Consider the following 15,766-nt stretch of genomic DNA (forward strand, 5'->3'; position numbering starts at 1 on the left):
CTTTTAGCACAGATCTGCATGACTTGTAATTTACTGAACTGAATAATGTCCCCATGTATTGTAGCCCACCTGGTAATACCACTGTCTTTACAGTTCCATGGGAGCAAAAACAGGCAAACTGCAAAGTTGTATAGGCAAGTGTGCTATATTCTCTTGGTTGTTGCAAGTTGTGGATGCCCATTCCAACATGTGGCAGTGAAGTGGCTATATACCAGCAGAGATTTTGTTTTCTGCACTGTACCATATTGTATATTTCTGATTCTATCAGTGCCTTGCTCACTGGCAAAATGCTATGGCATTAGTGCGATGATATCCAAACTATTGCTATTAATTGGGAGGATGACATAAATTAGCACACTGGGGAAAGTAACTTCCTTGCCCAGCAATTCTGCTTCAACCCGCTGCTTGAAGGCTCATCACAGCATGCATGCATCTTCTAAAGAGGAGACAATGGCCTGATAAGTGTTTCTCCTCTAACTATACATTATTAAAATGCACTCAGCTGGAGTAATATGTCAGAATCAGTTACATAAGAATTCATCAATCATTGTTTAATTTGGAAGAACGTGCAGCAGAAACGGGCTGACATGAAACCACATGTCATCAGATTTGATTGAAAAAGCATGCTGAAAAGACCACAGGATTTTGTTTTCAATTGTTTGCGGGAGAGTGGGAGCTTGTCACATAGATGGATTTTTCTATAGAGACTTTATTTCCTAGAAAAGCAAAAAAACTTATACCAATACTTAACTCTTTCCTTAAATCCTCAAAGTCTTTAACCAAAAAATTTGCAAATTATGTAGTGGCACAGTTCCTACTACAAACAGATGCCATGTTGCCAATCTTCAGTGATGAATGCACCTTGGAAAGCAGCCCCTTCCATTAAGCTGGGCGGGGGGGGGGGGGGGGCCCCCCGGAAAATGTACTGATGGAAGGCGCTGCTTGCTGAAGTATCAATTTAGCACAGTGGGGAGACAGGCAGCAGCAGGGAAGTAAACCAAGGGAAAGGGCTTCACAAGAAAGAGCAAGAAAGATATGCAGTTGTAGGTCTTACATGGGGAAATGGAAGAGACAGGAATGCCATTAAGGGAAGCTGTAGAATTAGCAAAGGAAACTTCAGGATAAACCATGAAGGGGTGGCAGTGTAGAGTAGCCTCTCCTTAACCTGGTGTTGTACCACAATTTCCAGGATACTGACTGAATCTGTAGTCCTACAAATTTGGAGGACACCAAGTTGGAAAGGGGGGAAGATTCGTTTCAGTTCTAGATCATTTTTCTACTCCTCTCCCATGGCTATAATGAATGACTAATGTCGCTTTTTTCCTTTCTCTCTCTCTCCTGGTGGATTAAAGAAAGAAAAATATGTACCTGCAGCACAGTGTCATTTTTCATATATTTGTTTGGTGACTTTCATGGTAAGCCCACAAACCTGGCTGGGGCTTCAGGACCCTTCCACCACATCAAAGTTCATTATAGCTAACTACACCACAAATAGCAGAAGTACAGAATAAGAAAGATTCTCTAACCCATATGCAGCTGTAGGACAGCAAGACCATCACAGGCAATTAATTCCTGGTGGTCCAATTGATTACACAGATTTTTAAGGAATAATAGTCAAATATCCTACTTCTAGGAATAAGATAGAGAGTCCCACATGCTGCCCACTTCTTGTTCAACACTCTTGCTATTATTTTGCTATACCCTAGACTGTGCTTTAAGATATTCTCCTTTACTTCATTTTCTATAGCCTTTGTTTTCTTGGGGTGGGGGTGAGATCAGTTTTATTCCCTTGTCTTCCTTTCATTTGGCAACAGCTGACTCTGGCAGCAAGCCGAAAACATGGTAAATGACAAATCACTACCAGATGAAGCCCTGTGAGCATTTCCTCCAGCCACAGAAAACTGGGAGGCCCAATCAAGTTGCTGAAGTGTCAGAGAATCATACTGAGTTCAGCCGTAACAAGTTCTTCTTGCTTTTGTTTTGTGAGACTGCCTAATGTGCATATAAAAATCCTAGTTGTTACTTCAATGCAAGAAAACCAAGGGAATGGCCACCCAGTTATACTACCATCCATTGCACAGTAATGCCCTTAATTATAAGATTGCATTGTGTACAAACTAGTTTGAAGTAAAAACAAAAAAATGAAAATGAAGGGCTTCTGAACAGTTCCAAACTGGAAAATATGAAGTTATCACACAGCTGATCTGCATCTTCCAGGATTTCCTTAGACAGATAATAGTATTAGATTTATCACAGGATAATTGTACTTATGTGATACTTGGCTATGCAGTAAACATCAATGATGGCACACTTGTCAGAGGTACTTTCACCAGTACTATCTGGATTATTTAAAAGTAACCTCTGACCAGGTGACCTCCAGATGGGTTTAGTATAACTCTCATCAATGGGCCAGGATGGAACTGAATTGTCTAAAACTTATGGAGGGTACCAGGGTAGGGAAGGCTGACAAAGAGTTGCCATACTTTTTAAAGTGCTTAACAAACTCTAAGACAGAGTACTTTGACAAAACTTAGGTGTTTGTTGGTGAACTGTAGCAAAAGGACAGGGAAGAAGTCACCAAGGTAATGCCTCTGGAGAAAGTATTCCACAACTGGGTTACCATCACTGAGAAGGGTCTCTCTCTGCTAGCAATCTTCTTCAATCAGGACCTTCACTGTAGATGTTAATGTATGGTCAATACATCAAGAAAAAGCTGAGCCTTCAAGAAACCTGTTCTAAGCCATGATGGGCTTTAAAGTTCAATCCTAGTACTTGGAACTGGGGCTAGAAACAGGCCAGGACCTAGTGCAATTGACATAATTCTATGAAATGATCACAATGCCATGGCCAAGAAACTAACAGTCATTACTTTGCTAACTGGAGTTTCTGAATAGTCTTCAGGGCCAGTTCCATTTTTGGAACATTTCCCAGTAATCTAACTTGCAGGTTATCACAACAGGGTTTATTGAAGCCAGGATAACTACTGGGAGTGCCTGAAGCATCCTTCTGTGTAGTCACAACTAAACTGAAGCTCTCCCTTCCTCAGGCTGTGTGATTGGCCCAGTGTCTGTCTGCCATCTAGTCATACACATACTGAAGCTTCAGACAAGGATCCAATTTCCCAGGTGAAATTTCTAATAGCCAATGCAAATCTATATAAATATAATCTGCTGCTGTTGGCTTTTACTGTTGTTCAGTTTTGTTTTTCTGATAAAAGTCAGGTTGCATAATTGTAACTGTCATTCTTCGAGTGGTCATCTGTGCATTCACACATATGGGTTCTCCACCTGCACAGTGTCTATGTTTGGGAATATTCTTCTAGCTAAGCCTAGAAATTTTGGTAGGAGCCCCGCCCCCTTCCCCCTTAATATAAATAGCCAGGCTCCCACCATTTTCTCAGTCTATATGGAGGCCAACATTTTCCCTTCGGACCCTAACTTTCCTACTGCTAGGTGAAGGGCAGGTAAGAGAAAAGACCACTGACACCAATGTGGGGCTGCTGGGTGGATTGTGTGAATGCACAGATGACCACTTGAAGAATGACAGTAACAGGTAGGCAACCTGACTTTCTTCTTCATGATCTCTGTGCATCACAAATATGGGTGCTAGCGAGCTTACCAATGAAAGGTGGTGGGATGTGTCATCACTGAAGGAGGGATGATAGAACAGCATGGCCGAAGGAAGTCTTGTCTGGCCTTTACATCGAGCCAGTAATGGTGACCAAATGTGGATGGTGTCGACCATGTAGTTGCTCTGCACAGCATATCTAATGGTATGCCTGCATGCAGAGTGGTTGATGTCGATATTGCCCTGGTAGAATGGGCTTTGGATCAGTCTGGCAAGTCCAAGTTTGCTAGTTGGCACACTAGCTTGATTGTCTTGATGAGCCAATATGCTAAGCCTTATGGACTGATTGGCTCACCCTTGTAAGAGTAAACATATTTGATAAATAGACTTTTAGTCTTGCAGATCGATTCTGCGCAGGATTGATAAAATGCTAATGCTCTTCAGACATCCAATGGGTGAAGAGTCCTTTTGATGTTTTTAGTGCCAGGATGCAATGCTGCTGGTAGGATGGTTTGGATTCAATGGTCCAAGTCAGTACTTGTGGCCATGCCACAGGGGGACGTCTTACAAAATTGAGGTGTAGCGCTTTCACTTTTCTCTGGGATTTTAGATTTGGAATGTTGGATAGTGCAGGAGCTTGTGATCGGAGAGGGTTTAAGATAGTAATTGTGGCCATTAAATGATCAGCCACGCTGTCAGGCAAAGCCTTTGAATGTCAGGGTGCAGTATCTTCCCTTCCACCTGGGACAGCAAATTTGGAATGTTGAGTAGGTGTAGGAACATGTGATTGGAGAGTTCTAGCAGGGACAGAAAACAGAGCTGCCTGGACCACCATGGCATTCGGAAGATGCAACAAGTTTTTTGTTCTCATTTTGGCAATATTATTATTATTAGAACATTTCTATGCCGCCCCTTGCCGAAGCCTCGGGGCGGCTTACAACACAATAGTCGTTGTAATCAATGGGAACATTGGAAAGCAATAGAAGAGGGCTCCCATCCATGGAATGGGAAAGGAAGTTGTTGCCAATTCCCAGACAGTTGTTGCCAAATCCCACTCTGGAGCACTAGTTGCTGCATGCAGCACTCTCCTCCATGGCAAAGAGGTCTGTGGACAGCATGCCGCATATAGCAAAGATGTCATTTCTGACCTCTGCATTCAGTTTCCACTCATGCATCTGAAATGGGGTCCAGCTGAGCATATCTGCTGTCCTATTGTGTATGCCTGCCATATGGATTGACTACAAGGGAAATATTGTGGTAGATGCACCAGTTTCATATTCATAGAGTCAAGCATGTTACACAGATCAATTTTGTTCCACCCTGTTTGTTGATACAAAACATGGACGTATTATTGTCTGATACTATTTGGCTATATTTCCCGACCAACAGCTTTTGTAAGGAAATAAATCCTTTGTGGACTGCAAGGAGTTCTAAATTATTAATGTGCAGACTCCTTTTGGATGTGGTCCATGTCCCCTGAGTCTGGTATCGATTGCACTGAGCACCCCAACAGGTAAGTGACACATATGTAGTGAGTTGCTGTCAGTTCAGGCAGCAAGAAAGGCAGTCCTTCTTTTAGGTTCGGTTCATACGTCCAACAGGCCAGACTTGCTCTTTTTCAGCATCCAGGGCATGGGCAGTGGACTAGTGGATGGAAGCACCTAGGCAACCAGAGTGCAGCACAAGGGTCAGTCCAGAAGCAGAGCTGAAAAAAGTCCAAAGGTCAGAGCTGGGAGTTGAAGCACAAGGCAGAGTTTGTTTGGGATGCAAGCATGGTCAGATAAGGCAGGAGTAAGGAAGCTGAGAAGATAAGTCACAAGTACCTTGAGGGCTAGAGCAAGGCAGGAGCAAGATCATGAGCAGAGTTCCAGGAGCAAAGTCCAAGAGTCCACAAACCAGGAGCACTTCAGCAACTCAGGAAGCCTTTGTTGACAAGGCAACTTCTGGGGAGAAGAGCCAGTTCTTATATAGCATTTTCCCCAGGGCTCCCAGGTAGAGCTCATGAGAGCCCTGGTAGCCGCAGTAGATTGGGGTTAAGTAAGTAAAACCCCCACTTTTTCACTACTGATTCTTATTTTCAACTAGCAGAACAAGGGACGGGACTGGTATGTGTGTGGAAATTTGGCTCGGGGCAACACTTGGGTGTGAGCCAATGTCTAGCCCTTGTGGTACAGTTTGAGGGCACTTGGCAGCTTCTGAATCGCACTGGAGAAATATTAATCAAAGAGCTGCTCATAACAGTTCTGCAGTATGGATACAGTGGGAGCTGGGAAGCACTGCGCATTGCCTTCCTCACATGGACCCCTCCCCCGCTACATACTGGGTTTGTGGGCAGAAAGCCTTCTCGAGCTTCCCTCAGGAAGGACAGGGCATATGCCCTATTGGACACATTGTCCCCCACGTTTGGATTACGAAGGAGCTGCCCCAGGGACATCTCCATAATAAAAGAACTGCAGACCAGAAGACTGTAAAAGCTTTAGCCAAGTCTGGACAGTTCAGCTCTATTTTGAGAGATATTCTCACCCCCACTGGGGCCTATACCAACCATTGGGACATAGTGCTATTAGCATTGGTGCTGTCAGTGCTCTTAAATGAAAGAACTGGGGAACTCTCAGACATCATACATGATCTGGCAGAACTCCGCCAACTCTCTATTCAAAAGAGGTGGGCTCTCGATTAATTACTGGCCAGCCAAGGCAGAGCCTGTACTCTCATTAATGCAGAATGTTGTTCATTTGTTGAAGATAAATCTATCTTTAGAAAACCACATCAAGAAACTTGATGAATTGCAGCCAGCCCTCAATGCTATTTTCACTAGTGAAAACGGTTTGGGAACATTGTTTTAACGGTTCTCCATTTGGGGATGGGTGCAGAAACTTGTAAGCTTTCTTATCTCGTGTGCCATCCTCCTTATTTTTGTTTGTTGTTGCTGGCAATGTCTGCCAACTATTCTCCTCTTTGGAGCTTCTCTGTGCAAACGCCCTTCCCCTGCTCCAACATTCCACTACAATAATGATGGAACTACTGCTAAGGTTCTATTGTCTTATTGCCCAAATCAAGAGGAATCTGTCTTTTAATAAGAAGATTCCTTTGAAGGGGGGAAACTGTTACCAAGAACACTCCCTTTCACCCCGCTTAGGCTAACCCAAGGAAGACCACTTAGCCAGAGAGCTGCAGCCATGTTGTATTTCCTGTCTGGGATAAGGGGGGGGGGAGGGACAGAGAGTAGTGAACCCTGTGTGAACTCCTGGGACAGGACAACTGGATGTCAAAGAGGGCAAGTGGGGAGAATCCTTGGTGCCTGGGATTGGTTGGAATCTCAATAAAAGTAGCAAAATGCATTATAAATTACTAATACGTGAGAAACATAAAGCAGGTGTGAATAGTTTAGAGATAATTAGCAGACACATGAGAAGAGGAGTCTTTGGAAAAATAAAGAGTTTTCTGTAAATTAACAAACAGAACAAAGAATAAAAGGGAAATGAATTTACTTTGTATCCATACATCATATTTATGATGTAGGGCAGTAATAGCAAACCTTTTAGAGACCGAGTGCCCAAACAGCAACCCAAAATTCACTTATTTATCGCAAAGTGCCAACACTACAATAAAACCTGAAAACAGTCAGTCTAAGCAATATATATATATATATATATATATATATATATATATATCCTTTGCAGTGCACTGACCTGCCATGCAAAAGCTCGAACAAGTCATGGCTAATGTGTCGTGGCTTGTGACATCATCACCTGGCACCACTTTCTGAGCAAGTGCATGGCCCCTGTGTATGCTGTTATCCAATGCTCAGCTGCTGGGGCAATACTGGGGCGACTTGGCTCGTGTGCCAACAGAGAGGGCTTTGCATGCCCACTGTGGCACGCGTGCCATAGGTTCACCACCATTGACGTAGGGTATAAAATGTATGTTCTCTGTACCTCTTTTGAGACTCTGATTTGGGAAGCATCTCCTCTCTGTCTCTGTTTATTCTAATAGTGCACTAGAATAAAACTGCTTTTAGCTCTAAGTCTCATCTCAGGCTCTGTTTGGCCTGGGTTTGCTCTAGCTGTTGACTGGCTGAGTTTGGTAACAAGGCTGAGAGGGGTTTTCCATCTCTGTTTTAAGGCAGCCTTTCCCAACCCTCCAGATGGTTTAGACTGTATATCATATGATACCGGTCCATTCATCCATTCCATAAAATTCATTATTTCAGCTTTTGCGGAGACTAACAAAGATAAGGGAGACCTATCAGAAGAGTGGCATATACAACCAGATACCTCTTCACAGTTTGGAATGTGTGTCTTCGGTGGAAAAGGCAGGTTGCTTACCTGTAACTGTCATTTTTGAGTGGTCGTCTGTGCATTCACACATATGGGTTTGCCACAGAGAACAAGGCCTCGATTGGAGAAAAACTTCCAAAGCTCAGCACCAAGGAGTGGGCAAGAGCCCAGTCCACCCCCTGTGCTCCTGCCCAGTCCCTCTGTTGCCTGAAGTCCATGCTGTCCCATGCGTGCAAGGGATCCGAAGAACCTGTGAAGGATATAGAGGTGTCTGTGCCCTGCCCAGGGCAGCATGCTGATGATAGCCAGCAGGGCAGAGGCAGGTTATGTGAATGCACAGATGACCACTCAAAGAACAACAATTACAGGTAAGCAACCTGCCTTTCTTCTTCATAGTATCTGTGCAATCATACATATGGGCGACTAGCAAGCTTACCATCCAGGAGGAGGGGGCTGTCATCACTGGAAAATTGAGGAGAGAACCGTCCTTCTGAAAGTGTAGTCCCGTCTGGCGTGGATGTCTAGCTGGTAATGGCAGATGAAGGTTGAAGGTGTGGACCATGTTGTGGCCTTGTAGATCTCTTGGAGTGAGACACTAGCAAGTAACACAGTGGATGTGGCTTGTGCCACTTTGAGTAAGTGCATGGGCAGTCTGTTAGTGGGATCTTGGCCATCTCATAGGCGAGTGAGATGGTGCTGGAGACCCATTTAGAAAGTCTTTGTCTGAAGATGGGCTCCCCTGCTCTGGGGCCCTCCTGATATCGAGGAAGTGAAGTGTGGCCTCGATGGGGGTGGATGGGTTGGGGAAGAAGGAGGGGAGGATGATGTCCTGATTGACGTGGAAGAGGGAGGTCACCTTTGGAGCAAAACGTAGGTCAGGGCGGAGGACAACCTTGTCCCTGTAGAATGTGGTGAAGGGAGTGTTGATCCGCATGGCAGCCAGTTCACTGGCACGATGGGTGGAGGTAGAGGTGATGGACATTGGAGTCTTCCAAGAGAGGAGGCAGAGGTCTGACATGGCCATGGGCTTGTAAGGCCTCCTTGTGAGGGATTCTAAAACCACGGAGAGGCTCCAGGAGGGGATGTGGGGCCTGACACATCCACTCCAGGGGGTGGGTAAACACAGAGGACCCTTGGATAGGTGGGTGAAAATGGGAGATGGCTGCCAGGTGGACTCTTATAGAGGAAGGAGAGAGGCCTGCAGCTAAATGGGTCTGTAGGTATGCCAGGATGTGCTCAATGGAAGAACAGGAGGGGTCAAGGCCCTGAGCTGTGGCAGAGGATGCGAAGGCTCTCCATTTCACTAGGTAAGAGTGACAGGTGGAGGGTTTTAGGGCAGCCTGCAGGATGGTGGCGACCACAGGAGAGAGAGATCCATAAGCATCAGTCAAGGGGTGATCCTCCAGGCTGTCAGGTGGAGGGTCCTGATGTCTGGGTGTAGGACCCTGCCCTGGTCCTGCGACAGCAGGCTGGGGAGAAAGGGAAGGTGGAAGAACTTGCTCCCGGACAGGCAAAGGAGGAGGGGAAGCCAGGGCTGTCTCAGCCACCAGTGGGTGACAAGGATGCAGCTGGTCCTGTCATTCTGGAGTTTGGCTACCACCCTGGTCATCAAGGGAAAGGGAGGGAAGGCATAGAAGAGGGCCCCCTCCCTCCCATCTAAGAAGAAAGGTATCCCCCAGGAATCCCCTGCCCTGTCCTGTCACATTTGGTGTTTGTGGGGGTGGCAAAGAGGTCCACCTTGGGGTGCCCCCATTTCTAACACAGTGCGTGAAAGGCGGAGGCTTTGAACTCCCACTCATGTGGGAGGGAGTCTGCTAGGGTGTTGAGGTTGACCTGCCACATGGATGGCTCTGATGGCAATGCCCCTCTGGATGCCCCAGTGCCAGATGGAGGTCACCAGGGTTGCGAGATGGGCAGAATGTGTTCCCCCTTGTTTGTTCAGGTTGTACATGATGGTGGTGTGTGGCTACCTGAACGTGGCCACAGGGTGTCAGGGTGTCTTGGAAGGGCACGAGGGCCTTCTGTTTTGCCAGCAACTCCAACATGTTGATGTGGAGACGGGCTTCGTCTGGATCCCAGTGGCCTTGTGTGCCCATGTCTGCACAGTGAGCACCCCAGCCTGTGTTGGACATGAAAATCAGTGGTAAATTACTTTCCCCCTTAGCAAGTTAATTACTTGCTTAGCAGGTTTCAGTAAAGTTAACACTAGTACTGTTACAGCAGCATGCATAATATCTATACTTTATTGTGTTGATCCCCTCCTGGAGCAATAACAAAAACAATTAAGTGGTCCAGAATGACTCCCCAGTAATGTTCAAGTGGTCCGTGAAAATAATGTTTTGAAACCCTCTTCTCTTGGCCATTTTTGACCAGGTGTTCTAACATTTTCTGTTATGGGAATGTTAGTTTCTTGAAGCATTCCTGAATATATGAGCATTGGAACGCTTTTGGAAACATTACCACCTCAGCCTGCAGAAATATTCTAAAAGTGTTTTTCTTATTGGTTCCAGTTAATCCTTTGCTTTATCCCAGTTGTAAGACCTTGAACCATAGTTTTAAAAATGTTCTGATCCTATCATTAGTTTCATTTCATGGTACTAAGTCCACATGGCTGTCCTTCAAGTTTCTGTCCTGATGGGAATTTCTATAAGAACTTGTCTAATATTTGGATTTAACTTTGAGCAGTATCCTTGATTTTTAGTCCAATTCTGAGGAGACCCTGGCATTTCATACTTTGAATTAACAGGCCATCATTGTTTTGTTTTGTTTTGTTTTTGAATATATATATTTATAAAGTCAGGTTTCCAACATACGTACCTTTTGATAAGTTACACTCAAAGCAAAAATGTTTTTTATGGTGGGAGTTCTGATTGCATGACAGCCAAATTTCAGTGTTAACTATTGATGGGAAAAGCTGAAGAAAATAGACATAGATGTGGCTGATGACAGAACTTTGCTGTTATTCCATTGATTCCACTGAAAATATTGCTCATCCCTGGCATGCTTTTCTTTCTTCTGAAAACTTGGAAATATGTGTGGTGAGAAGTAATTCAGCTACATCATTCCCTTTCCTCAAAGTGGCATACACACATCATACTTCTCACCTTACAATCCCAGCCCCTGTGAATTCCCTGCTCATTCTATAAAGCCCCCAAAGGCTGAAACTGAATGAATTCCACAGCCATCCCAGAATTTCCTTCTGCTGCACAGGATACCAAAACGGTTATTCACATTCAAGGCAAGGCCAACAAATTCTGAGAGTTCTGAACTGGAAAGGAAAGGACAGCCTTGACATTTCAGGGAGCAGGAAAATGGAGGTGAAGGGTACTTCAAAGGCGCATGTCTAGACGATGCTTTCCTGTCTCAAAAGATCATGTGTGGTCCAGTGGAAGAAAGAGAAAGGAGACCTGTCAAGTCTCATTGACCACAGGTAATGGTATGGGGTAATTTCTTCTGATAATGTCACCAAAAAAGGAAATCCTACAGACTAAACTCATTATAGTCTCAGGGAAATGTCAAAAGTAGAGTGGCGGGGGGGATTCTTTTTTTTTCAGATCAGGATGCTGCTGCAAAGCTGTTTGAGATGCAGTCCATTCTGTCATGGAAAGGTATGATTCTTGCAGGGCTTTGGGAGGCAATCCATTTTCATATTAACTATTAAGAAACTCAGAGCCACTGAATTATCTTGTTTAAAACAAAAAAACCCACTGCCTTTGTAAAAGTGGAAGGTAATATCTTCCACATTTCCACAGAACAAGGCACACCAGATGCCAATTCTAGGATTAAACAGCCCCCCCCCCCGCATTTTATTTATAGGTCATAACATGCCTTCCTTCAGTTCACCAAGACCATGATGGCAGCTAACTATACCCAGCATCTAGCTAGCCTAAAAAGGCAGGATATAAATATAATAAACAAACAAATACTATGGCTGTTGCTTTAACTAAAGCCAAGTACACAGAAGCCTTCCATGTGCTGAATGAACATGCAGAGTAGGTCTCAGGGCCATGCAGGCAAGTCCCAGCTCCTGTCATTACTATACATAACCCACCATGATCCCCTAACAAAATTCCTTTTGAAGGAAGGAAGGAAGGAAGGAAGGAAGGAAGGAAGGAAGGAAGGAAGGAAGTCTCCAAATATACAGGAAATGTGAAGACCTCCCATATTCAAGAATGGACCCTTATGATTTCCATAGTTATCCATATCTCTACATGCAAAGAAATTCCATTGCTAATCATCACTAAGCATTTGTCAGAGAAGCACAGCAACAACACACATCAACAGCAGAGGACAGGGGCAGACCATACAGTCCCAATCATTCATCAGTACATGGAGAGAGTTGTATGGACACCTCTCACAAGTGTATCTTTCTTCTTGAGATTATCACTCTTTAGGAAGTAGTTCAGGATCCTGATAAACTAGCCACATACCTAAACTGAACTGAGTTAGTTCAGCTCAGTAATGCTCACTAGTGGAAAATTGAGAGCTACTGAAGTACAGGCAGTCATCATGATAATTCCCATAATCTCCAAGGAGAGTCAAAATCTTCCAGTACCTGTACTAAATTTTTGCAACAAACCAGGTCTAGAGAGAGTTTTAATCCAGAAGAAGGTCTTTCCTAAAATGAAAGGATTTTAATTGCTGATTCACAACTTTCCCCATTTTTTATTTTTTTATAGACAGAAAAAAATAAATACAACATATCACAACAATAATAATATAACATAACAAGAACACAATAATGTAAAAAAAATGATAAAGTGCCCCCGCTGATTCACAACTTCAAAATACTTTGCATTACAACAGGAAACAGAAACACAGAAACAGAATGAGTCAGAAGGGGTCTCCCAGGCCATCTAGTCTGATCCCTGGCTCGAGCTGGTTCTACTCATTACATGCCTACAATATATGGTTGCTTGGAAAAGTCATTCACCCACAAATAATGTGAGGATTCAGAGAGAACAAGGAATTCTTGGAGAGAAATGGCAGATGAGATCAATTTCCTTGTGAATCAAAGGACCAAAATTCCTGTGGAGACTCAGTTTCACGGCATCACTGTCCAGTACATTAAATATACAGATGCTAGATGCCCAAATTAGTCCATGTTTTAGTTTAGTTCTCTTTGCCATCATCTTCTCAGAGAAGCAGTTTGATCCTGGGCTGATAGTCAGGAAGTACAAAGGAGTAAAAAAGTTCAAGTGGAGTTACTTTATACTCACATTAAATTGTTCAGCTACTATTATTATTGCATAGACCCTGTCTTTTTTTTTCTTTAGCAAGGGACCCAAGGCATGCATGATTCTCCTTGTCTCAATTTATACTCACAACAACCCTGTAAGGTAGATTAGACTAAGAATGAGTGATTGGCCCAAATTCACCCAGAGAATGTCATGGCAAAGTAGAACCTGGGTCTCCTGGATCCCAGTCCAGCACTGGAAAGCCAGTGTGGTGTAGTGGTTAAGAGCATGGGACTGGGACTCAGACAATCTGGGTTCTAGTCCCCGCTCAGCCATGAAGTCAACTGGGTGACTTTGGGCCAGTCACAGACTCTCGGCCCAACCTACCTCACAGGGTTGTTGTTGTGGGGATAAGATGGAGGAGGAGAATGATGTAAGCTGCCTTGAGCCCTTTGTAGGAAAAAGGCAGGATATAAATAAATCATAGCTAAATAAATAATCGCTGCTCCTTTATACTTTTTTCTTTCTTACATTTCTATGCTGCCCAGTTGGTATTTCTGAGTAGTTCACAACAATTAGAACTAACTACAACATAAGAATCAACTAAAAATATGTTGTCCTTTATGTTATCGATGTGTTCTTACATTAAAGAGGGGATAATACATAGTTTTGACAAGTATGCAAACTCTGGCTTCCACTAAGCTCAGAATCCCTGTCTTAGTGCTATGTTTGCACACCAGCCAGTGTGGTAAGAGTGGTTAGAGTGCTGGATTGGGACTTGGGAAACCTGGGTTCTGCGTAGTCTCCACTCAGCCATGAAATGCTGTGGGTCACTTTGGGCCAGTCATTGCTTCTCAGCCTAACCTACTTCACATGGTTATTGTGAGTATAAGATTAAGAGGAGGGAGGAAGATTATGTAAGTCACCATGAATTCCTTGAAAGAAAAAAAAGGCAAAATATAAATATAATGCATTAACAAAGTTCTGCTACCAACCTGAACATTTTACCTCCCCAGTTCCAGTGTCTTCACATCTAATGCAGCCTTGCTATCCTCTTTCAGGTTTATCATCACCCTTGTTTTAAAAAGCCCTTCTAAGCACATAATGGCCAATTATTTTTCACTGGTTATGGGGAGGGGGCATTTACTGGAAGAAAAACTGCTTGACCCATTTCCAGGTTCTGTCCAAATCCCAGGTGAGAACACATTGAAGAATATGGTGCTTATCCTGCAAAGTTACCTAGAGCTAGCATTCCAAAAGTGGTGTGGAGAGATCTTCAACATGATATCCACCACTTCTAGACAAGCCTGCCCCAACTTGGTACCCTCTGGATAGGTTGGAATACAATACCCATAACTCCCAACCAGCTTGGAAATGTGATGGGATATAAATGTAATAAACAATCAGCTGATCAGCCAGTTTGTTAGCTTCTTCCCCAAACCATGCCTCCTTTCCAGACATGGAAAAGCGCAAATCATCAGTACAGATTCTTGCAAAGTTCAGACTGGCTGACCTCATGAAGTTTAGTCAATTGTAGATCCTTCTGAGGCCAACATGCCTCACCCTGATGCAAATGAGCATAGAACTGGAGAGCAAAGAATGTTAAAAGAAACAATTCAATGTGGGGAAAGAGTAATTCTTTGCATGTGACCATCAAGTTAAGGCTACATGACCAATATCACAACCACTTTTCCTTGAAGTTCTCCTGCACTGCTGGCACACTTCTTAAATTAGGAATGAGAAGAACCTAGATAACTTGGGTGATTTGAAATAGAATGGCAAAGATTTCTGATTCCAACTTGTTTAATAATAATTATTAAATTACTCTCCCCTGCCCTACAGTATACTCCTCAAAGGCAGAAAGATGTGTGGGGGTGGCGACAGGGGACTTTAACCAGGAATAGATTTTTGTATAGAAGAACCATTATCTTCATTTAAGCAAATTTGCAGGTTCAGAATTATTTATAATATTTATACCCCATTTTTTTTTCCTTTCAAGAAATTCAAGATGGCTGACATAATTATCCTCCTGCTGCTCTGAATCTATTCCTCACAACAACAACCCTGTGAAGTGGATTGAGCTGAAAGTCTGTGACTGGCCCAAACTCACCCAGTTAGCTCTATGGCTGAGTGGAGACTAGAACCCAGATTTCCTGAGTCCCAGTCCTGCACTCTTAACCGCTACACCACACTGGCTCTCCATTTAACTAACTGAATTCTAAGTCTCATATGCCTTTTGTCCTATGCTCCAACTGGTGAATCTCAGGGCTCTAACAAGAAAGAAAGTAGATCCTGTAAGCTCACCTCTAGTTTAAATGTTCCAAGCATATGGAGAGGAGCCAACTCTATGCATTCTGACAAAGAACTGAAATCTGCCACAAGAAGAAGGCATGGAATCCATAGCAAAAATAGGTCCAGGTCTCCATTATCAGAGTTGCACAGCAGTTCGTTTCTAAAACAGCTCCCACCTGGCTGGACTAATGCCTAAAGAGGTTCAGACCGATCAAAACCAATGCAAACAATCCTTCCATTCCATCTGATAGATTAAGCCATCACCATTTTCAAAAAGCCTTTGAAGCCAGCAAGTAAAATTTCTCACAGTGCAGTCCTGTGCATGTCAGCTCAACAGTAAGCTCCATGGCATTCAGCAGAGCCTGACTGAAGTCACAGAGACAGAACTACACCTAAATCATAATTCATACAAGTCTTTCAGTGTTTACCAAACTTCCTGCTCTGCAATCT

This window comes from Varanus komodoensis, unplaced genomic scaffold, assembly GCF_004798865.1.
Source record: "Varanus komodoensis strain SLA01 unplaced genomic scaffold, ASM479886v1 scaffold1, whole genome shotgun sequence".
Taxonomy (NCBI): domain Eukaryota; kingdom Metazoa; phylum Chordata; class Lepidosauria; order Squamata; family Varanidae; genus Varanus; species Varanus komodoensis.